The sequence below is a fragment of the Vigna unguiculata genome, chromosome 5, assembly GCF_037176805.1.
Source record: "Vigna unguiculata cultivar grain cowpea cultivar isolate G323 ecotype 2 chromosome 5, ASM3717680v1, whole genome shotgun sequence".
Classification (NCBI taxonomy): domain Eukaryota; kingdom Viridiplantae; phylum Streptophyta; class Magnoliopsida; order Fabales; family Fabaceae; genus Vigna; species Vigna unguiculata.
The window spans coordinates 5,962,075-5,971,592 of record NC_140796.1 but is presented as its reverse complement, the minus strand read 5'-3'; the positions used below and the strand labels follow the sequence as shown (position 1 = coordinate 5,971,592).

The 9,518-nt window shown below is 34.8% G+C and overlaps 1 pseudogene across 1 annotated transcript; it reads right to left on the bottom strand.

Annotated features, from left to right (window-relative positions):
- Nucleotides 1–248: 248 nt before the first annotated feature.
- Nucleotides 249–738, bottom strand: LOC146886010 (Bowman-birk type proteinase inhibitor pseudogene; annotated as a pseudogene). The gene has a single exon (XR_014995003.1). The product of XR_014995003.1 is annotated as a Bowman-birk type proteinase inhibitor pseudogene (transcript).
- Between the last annotated feature and the right edge of the window lie 8,780 nt (nt 739–9,518).

The window sequence follows — 9,518 nt, the reverse complement described above, 5'->3', positions numbered from 1 at the left end:
AATTAAATATACTGTTATAGTTAGTAAAAAAGATCAATATAATTAATATTAATGGGTGGTAAATTGACCAGTACGTTGTTTGTGTTATTTATTAACAAAAAGTTGTTTTATAACTTTTGCGAATGCCCTTCTTATAATCCTATACTTAGTATGTATCAAGATTGTTATTGCCCGAAAGAAACTAATTTATTTAAAGCAAGAGCAAAGATAAACTAGATAGAAAAAAAAAAAAAAACTTAGACCAGATGTTTTTCTTTCTCATAATAGTGATTTATTCAAATTTATTGGATGATAGCATGTAAACAAAGCCTAAGTAGCTTTGTCCAACATCTTGGTTAGTGAGACATGCTCACTGATTGGAGCTACAAGAAGGGTAGCAGAAATTGTTCACATCCATGCATTCACACATAGGAGGTTCTGATTTCGTACAAACGCACTTGTTGCAAGCTGAGTGGCAATAATTGTCTACAACGTCCCAGCATCGGCATTGTGGAGGAATACTCCTGGTGCAAACACATAAATCACAGCATGCAGTGCTTGTGGATTTCACATAGTTTTCACCACTTTTGGGAAGCACCTGAGTGATGAAGGAAGTTGGATCGAAGCGAGCATCCACTGCACTGAAAACTATCAGGAACACCATTAAACTTACCTTCGTCGTTACCTTCATCTTCAGCATCGTTCTCACTTTCTCTTTCTGCACCCAACACAGATAAATTTTCTTTGTCTTCAGAATGGACACGCATTATGGTTATATATAGACACAGTCATTATCTTCTTTCTTCTTCTTTTTCACCTACCATGATAATCACGTGTCCTTATTATATAATCTTCTTCGAGATTTCTTTGGTCGGATTCAGAAGTCGGGAATCTTACAGCTGTACAGTGATCACGTTTATCTTCATCCATTCATTTATATACACGTGGAACATATTTCTTTTTTTAGATAACTGGTTTTAATCAAATTATTCAATGATTAATTTTGTTTTGAAATTTAATTTGTCTTTATACGTTGAAGTAAAGCATTAGTTAGTTTTTAGAAAGTTAGAAAATTTAATAAAAATCTTATAAAAAATTGGTTATTTAACTTTTTACTGTTTACCATATCACCAACTAACGAGATTTAAAATTTAGAATTAAAGTGAGTGACAAATTTAATATGTATTGTTTAGAGTAGTAAAATCGATTAATCAATTTGGCTTAGTCGGACTTATCATAAGGTAATAATTTAGTGAGTTAATTAAATTCTAATTTATTTATTAATGAATTTTTTTTTAATCTAATCGAATACATTATGAATTAATGAGTTAAATAAATTCGTAATTCACTTAATTAAAAGAATACATCTTTTTTTTTCCGTCTAAAAATTCTAAATTATGATTATAATTTAAAAATTTAGAAAATTAAAATAAGAACTTTATAAAAAATTGTAGCTATATAACTACGACTATTTATAAAAGTTACCAACATCATATGATAAAATAATGTAAAATGGTAAAACAATCGAAAATATGTGACCTCTCAAATTAAAACGTGGGACAGTGAGATAGCAGACGAGTTCAATTAAAAGGTGGGGTAGTGAGATGGCAGACAAGTTTACCAGCTTTTTTTTTTAATTTCATATTTTTAAATTTTGTACCTATATATATATATATTAAAAATATTTTTTAATTTTTAATTAATTAAGTCTATAGTATGAAATCAAAATAATTAAATATAATTTAAAATTATTTAAAATTATTTGTTATATAATAATTAAATAAATACTAAAGATTTAAAGTATAATATTATTAAATATTTTCATCTACACGTTATACAATACAAAAAATTGATATTTTAAATTATTTTTTATTTTAATTTTAAGAATTTAGGTTTGACAAATTGCTACTGTCTTGCTTTTACCATGCTAATAGGATAGGTAGAGTAGACCAAAGTGGACTAAATAGTAAAAACATTAATTTGGTCCATTAAAATTTAATAAGTTTGAAGATTAATGTAGACTTCGGTACACATTAACACAAAAAAAACTTTTAACATCTTCCATTTGACATTAGTCCACAAGTATGTATCTGAAGAACAACACAAAATGATCTCAACCAAAATTTTATTAAATCTATGCACAAACTTCAATGTATACTGTGAGGTCCCCTTTTATTTCTACCCTACAGTTAGTGGGCTGCCCTTGTAAGTGGGCCTAAGGCCGGCCCAACATATAAAGTCTTTAGGTCTGCCCTAAACCTAACATTCCTTACCATTTCAGAAAAGCTGTTGTCCTTACCTGGAGCCGCAGCCGCAATCGCCTTTTTACTTCTGCTAGGGTTCCAACGTTCATCCGATTCACGTTTCATCTTAGCCATAGTTCTGCTCACGTAAGTACTCTTTCACCTTATCGCCTCTGTCTAGTATAGTTTTGTACTCACCGTGAGAAACTTTGTATTGATTCGTTTGACTCGCTGTTCCAGCTTGCGAGTCGGGTTCTAGAGCTACTATGCCCCTTGTTTCAGTGCAGAAGTCCCGTGCAAACCCATTTCCAGGTAAGGGAAGCTAGAACCCTCTTGTTTGTTTGGTTTGAGTTTGTTATTTTATGTGGTTGGTGATTTCTTTGTGGTTGCCTGTTGATATGGATGTATGATACGGTGGGATTGTTGCTTGTGGTATGTATTCGCATCTGTTGCAGGTGAAAACAGTGGCGGGCTCTGATAAACTCGCCCAAGCGAGCTAGTCTCGCCTAGGCGAGATTAACAGAGGCTCGCCTAAGCCTCTTCTCCACGAATGGTCGCCCAGGCGACCCACTGTGATTTTTGAGCGAGCGAGCATCTCGCCCAGGCGAGAGGGGTCTCGCCTAAGCGAGATCCCGCAAGTGCTTCTGCTCCCTTCTCGAGCCCTCGCCTAGGCGAAGGGGGAGCTCGTTTGGGCGAGACCATATCGCCTGAGCGAGGTGCTGGGCGAGACAGTGCAAGGTAGGATGGTTTTCTTGGTTTTGTATGGATAAAACTCGCTTGGTTTTGGGAATTGTGCTAAAGGTTTGATATGAATGAGTACGATATAGTAATGCAAGTCCTGAATTATGTATAATGAGTTGACATGAGTTTCGTATGGGATTGAAATGAAATGTTTGGTATGAAAGAGGCATGATAACGATATGATTGGAGGTTCTTGGTACATGGATAAACTATGATGTGTTGAAATGAGTTGGGCCTGGATCATGAAAGGCGTTGACTTAAAAGGTTGGTACGAGTGATGTATATCTATGTGTGGTAACTATTATTTTGGCTATGTGAATGTGGTTGATTTGTGTCAGTGCATAATTCCTTGGGGTCTCTAGGTGAGACTTTCAGGGACGCGCTTCAGTGGTCGGGACGTAATTCCATGGCCCTGTTAGTGGGTGTCTATGGTGGTGCCTCATCTGTATAACTAGGTAAGGATTCAAGGTAAGGTTGCATCCTGACACTCTGAGGAGCCAGTTAGTCTCACCTAGAGCGAACTGACTCTTGTGGTGAGAGTAGCAGGAGGCCTGAAATCCATTAAGGGCTAACCTTGTGGTGAGGGAAATTTGATTCATTGTAACACTTGTATTACATAGCTCAGGATCGAGCAGCTCGAGGTTGAGCAGAGGTATCCACCACAAGTGCAAGCATCCGCTGAATCTGACCAAGTTATACGTATCTGGATGAGTTGAGTCAAGTCGTAGTGTATTGAATGAAGAGTCATTACATGCTTGGTTGTGGTATGAGTATGGGATGGTGAAAATATAATTGACAGTATGATGAATATGTTATTGGCTCAAGCTTACCCTTTCTGTTGTTTGTTGTATGTTATGTGGTGTGGCTTTTTCTGTTGCGATGATCATCAATTTGATTGATGGGAGCAGATGGGCGAGGTTCCAGAGGCCAGCAAGGAAATGGAGATTCTGCTGCATAGTCCGCGTGGACTAGTTGTTATTTCTGCATGAGTTCATTTATGGTTGTGACCCATGTATCTGTTCGTCCTTAGTTTTATGCACTCTGGTTAACTTTTCCTCTAATTTCTTTTGGGCATCGTGGTGTGCCATGGGTTGTATGGGGTTGATCCCAGACCGCGTTTTATCTTATCTTTATCGTGACATTCCTTTAATTTCACGTACTTAATTAAATGGGGTGTTACATATACGTTATAGCGAATTATGAAAAATAATTTTTTCAAACGGTTCGATCAAACAATTCAAAATTTAATATAAATAATTAAAAGTTTAATCATTTGTACTAAATCTCAAATGAGAACTAAGGTTCACTCAGTGTTAAAATAACAATGCATCGAATAATATTCAACAATCCAATAAAATTTAAATTATTTTAACATAAAACTTTTAATAATAAATCTAAAATTCATACTACAAATATTGCAAAGTGCACATAATGTCACATACAATAGTGGAAAAAACAAAATATAATCAGTGCCTCATAGTGTCACATACAAGGAACAAAGTGCAATGGGAGGAAATGAATACATCCAATGCCACATAATGCCACATTCAAGGAACAAAGTGCATTAGGGAGGAAATGAATACTAACCATTTTAGCCTCGTCGTCATCACTGCAAAGGTTGTCAACGCCACCACCGCTACATTGCTTGTCACCATTCCCCTCTTAACTCCGTCAAAACACAAATGAAGATGAAAGGAAAAATCAATCAGTGCAAAATGCAAAAATGCAACCATAAAGCAAAGGAAAACAAGTTCAATGGTGGAAAACAAAGCAAAATTCACCTACGAAGGGTGTCGCTGGTGTTGGGGATGAAGGTTGGAAGGTGGCGCGAACGAAAAGCGACGAATAAAGTGGGAGAGTTCTGATATAAAAACCAATTTGGTGTCGGATGGGTCTGGGCCAGGTTCTAGGTGAGTTGGGTCAAAAATCAACCTGTATTAAAATTTATAAAAAAAAAATTCAACCCAACCCCGCCCCAATCCGTGGTGAGTTGGGTTGGCTCACTACTATAGCAACTTCTATTAACGACGACTATTGAAAGTCTATGAAGACGACTTCAATACCGTTGTTGCTAACGCCGTCATTAAAAGTAACTCATAATAACGACGATTTAAAAATATTGTCGTCAATGTTATAGTATTCCACGATGAAATTGCTTTTTCTTCGAACTAGAATCAGATCTCCCAACCAATAACGATGACGATTTTAGTATTATTCGTCGTGGAAGTGTTCAAATTAATGACGGTTTGGGTCATAACCGTCGTTAATTTTGTTTTTCTTAAAAACCATGTTTGTTTTATTTCTTAACACTAACCTGTAAGTCATAAAAGCATTCAACACAATTCGAATACAAACAAACAGTGCCAACACAGTTCCAACCCAAATAGTTTTAACAAAGTTACAAATAACTTATCATATTACAAAATAAGTCTAAACTTATAAGTCTCCCTAAACCTAACTTTCATTAACTCTAGATAAAAAGTATTTCGCCCAGGTTTGTTGAACATAAGCTATTGCTCATGAATCCATCAGACTTGGGTCATTGAATTTCTGCAAAAGTGTAGGAGAATTATTAGCAATACATATATAAATTAGTTCAAGTTAAAATTAGTACATGAAATAGGTTCGTATATTACCTCATTCCAACCACTTTCATAATTGCCTTGAACAATGGCTTCCATTCATTGCATCACGTAATAGCCACACTCAAAGCTCACAGTTTGTTTATTACACTACACTTATAGTAATTGAATTTAATTATAAATACACATGACAATACTAAAGTAAATGAATGACATATAACGTATAAGTACCCGGAGGGAAATCCAAGTGACCCTTTTAGTATTGGCAGTCGATCTACCACTCAATATACTTTGTCCATTAAAAGCACTAAAGTTAAAATTATCAATGTTTGTACTCTAACATCACAAATCATGTTCTTTAATCTATCATCCATTGTCGATTCCACAAATTGATGTTCTTCAGTCACAGTTTGAGTCTCTACCAATTCACCATGCCACATCCATGTTATATAATTCTTTAGAAATCCATCACATAAAAGATGTTCTCTAATCTCAACCACATCCAATATTCTTCCATTCAAACAATTGACACATAGACACCTCATCTTTCCTCTATTTTTAGCACTACCACCATGACGTTGAGCAAATTCTATAAACTCCTCGACCCCTCTCAATCATCACTTATACGTGATAGATTAATCCAGATATGATCCATCATTATTCTGTAACGAGAAATAATTCCAACTAAATACAAATAATAATTGTCGAGGGTCGGACACCCCCGGACTCAATACCAACACGTTCATCAAGACACATATTTATAATATTGACAATTCTAACACTAATTATAGATAATAATTGCGCGAGTAGGGGACGGGAAGACAAATCACATTGGTGGTGGCAGCTTCGCCGGTGGCAGTGCCTCAGTTAGCGGACCTTCAATGGTGGCAGTGCCTCACCCAACAACAACTTTGATAGTGGCAGCGACAAACCCAGCGACACGTTCAATGGTGGAAGCCCCTCACCCAACGACAACAATAAACGATGGCAGAGCAGAACCTTCGACGGTGGCGACGCGTAGACGGTGGCAGAGAAAACTGTGAAAAGAGTCACGAAGTGAAAACAGAGAAAAGTGAAATTGTTCTTTTAACCCTCAACACATTTCCACGACGGTTTGTGCTATAACCGTCGACATTATTAAGAAAATAACGATGACTATTAGTAAAGCCGTCGTTGATGTCTCATTGATTCAAAATAATGACAGTTAAGTGCAAAATCGTTGTCAATTTTGATCATGTCATTTACGTTTCTGCCATCGTCGTGGAACAGTGTCGTGAAACAGTATTTTTACACTAGTAGCTCACGAGTTCCAATCCATTTTGACAATTCTATGTGTAGTGATCAAATTACAATTATAATAATGAGGTAGGAAATAAAAATAATTATATAAAAAATCATCAAAATAATATACTACATCATAAAAATAAAAATATTAAAAAAATAAAAATAATCAAATATGTGTCTTAAAGCCAAATTGATGCATATTTAACGAAATTGTTAAAAAAAACATATACATAATTAAAAGGTATGATAAGATGAAAATGACCTTAAAGATAAAAATTTCAAATATCAAATGAGTAAAAATGTTGAGACATGATGAAAATTATTTGAACAAATCAAAAGTTGTTCAAATAAAATGAAAATTATAAATAAAAGAGAATAAAAAACATAAATTGTTTATATTAACTAAATAAAAAGTTTATGTTATTAAACATTTAATATTTAAAATCAGATATTTTAATGTGAAAAATATAATAAATAAAAATATTAAAAAAAGAAATTTAAATATCAAACATAAATTTTATTAAATATAATTGATAATACATGATCATTTAAATGTAACCGTACAAAAGTAAGAAAAAGTAGAAAATGCTCTTATTTTCATGGATATAAAAACAAACGATAAGAAAACAAGAGAAAAACATATACCGAAAGAACAAGGTTATGAAAAACTAAAAAGAAGAGTAAGACATATAACTAAAGAACAAGGGTTATAAAACTAAATATTAACATACATGTATAGAAATATGATATAATAAAGATAGTAATAAAAAAATAGATAAAAAGAAACGAGAGAAGTAAATGAAGGAACTGCAAATAGATCTCACCCTAATTTAAATACTATATGATTGATTTAGCTTTATTTAAATAAATATATAAATAAATTGAAGTAGTCATAATCAATGTTAATAGGCCTAATTGGATTAATCTTTTTAATTGAAACAATATCACTACGATTTCAACTACCATTCTTTATTATTTCAACATTCAATCTAGCAAATTACTTTAATAATAAAGCTCATATGTACGTAATTGGTTTAATTTAGTATTTATATTATTAAACAGTTCAATTAGGTTTTTAAAATTTAAAATTTAAATTAATTTGATCCACATCTAATCAGATTGTCTAATAGCATAATTTATGTCACTTAATTTAAAATTTGAAAAAACCTAATGGTATAAAATTTTCATGCAAGCATTTTATTACACATATTAGGAAAGTAAAATTACTATTTTGGTAAAAAAATAAAAAAATTGTAACATCCTATTTAAATCTTACACCGGATAATATAAAGAGCCAAGTTGCAGAGTATAAGGTCACTCCTTACAGTTATGCAAGGAAATACTAAAACTCACTACAATGCCTACAACCCAACAGGAGTAAGAGATAACCAGTAAAATAAAGCCTTAGGGCAATACAATACACGAACCTTAGCCCTAAAGAAAAGCCCAAATAAAATGTGACGTCCAGCCCAAGTAGACTATGCAGCGGAATCATCTCTTGTTGACCACGAGTACCTCTCGCATCTGCTCCCATCAATAAATTGATGATCATCGTAAAGGTAGAAGAACAACATACAAGGTAATCAAACAAGCAAAGAGTAAGCTAGAGCCAAAAAGATTTTATCATGCAATCATATATATTTTCACAGTCCAATATACACACATCATCCAAGCATATTATGACCTTCAAATCAATACATTCAGACTCGACTCGACTCATCCGGATACATATAAACTGCTCGAATTCAGCGGATGTTTGCACTTGTGGTGGATACCTCTCCTCACCCCCGAGTTGCTCATCCCCGAGCTATGTATTACAAGTGTTACAATGAATCAATCTCCCACACACAAGGTTAGTCCTTAATGAGTTTCAGGCCTCTGCTACTCTCACCACAAGAGTCAGTCCGCTCTAAGTGAGACTAACTGACTCCTTAGAGTGTCAGGATACAATCCTTACCTTGAATCCTTACCAAAATTATATAGATGGGGCACCACCAGGGACATCCACTAACAGGGGCCATGGAATTACGTCTCGACCACTGAAACACGACCCTGAAACCCCACCTAGAGATTTCAAGGAAATACGCACTGACCATGGACCAATCATAATCAAACAAGTAAGTAATATATTCATCACGCATATATATCCCATGTCAACCTTTATAATCAACCTCTTTTATATTCCAGGTCAAACCCATACCAACTCCTCATACTCCATCCATGAATATAGAATTTTAGCTCATCTCATTACCATGCCACTTTCATAACCAACCATCTCATGTTCATTACATGCCAAGGATTTATCCAGTTCGTCATTCATAACCCATACACCCTCCCACTCATGCATATTGATCCCTTTCATAACATTATTCAATAATCCAATCAATTTCATGCCAAAATCACACCAACACATCAATCCAATTTCATAACCACAGATTTCCATGCATTTTCCAAGTCTCATATTTTAAATCGGGTAGATCCATTAATCAAACAGTCCAGAACTACCAAGCGAAGGAAAACAACGTGACCTGCAGCGGGTCTCGCTCAAGCCAGACGTCCTCACTTAGGCGAGAGGAGTACCCTCGCTCAAGCTCCAGCCTCTCACTCAGGCGAGATTGCGACAATGGCCCTGGGAGAGTTTATGGGCGCTCGCTTAGGCGAGGCCATCTCGCCTGAGCGAGATGGTTTT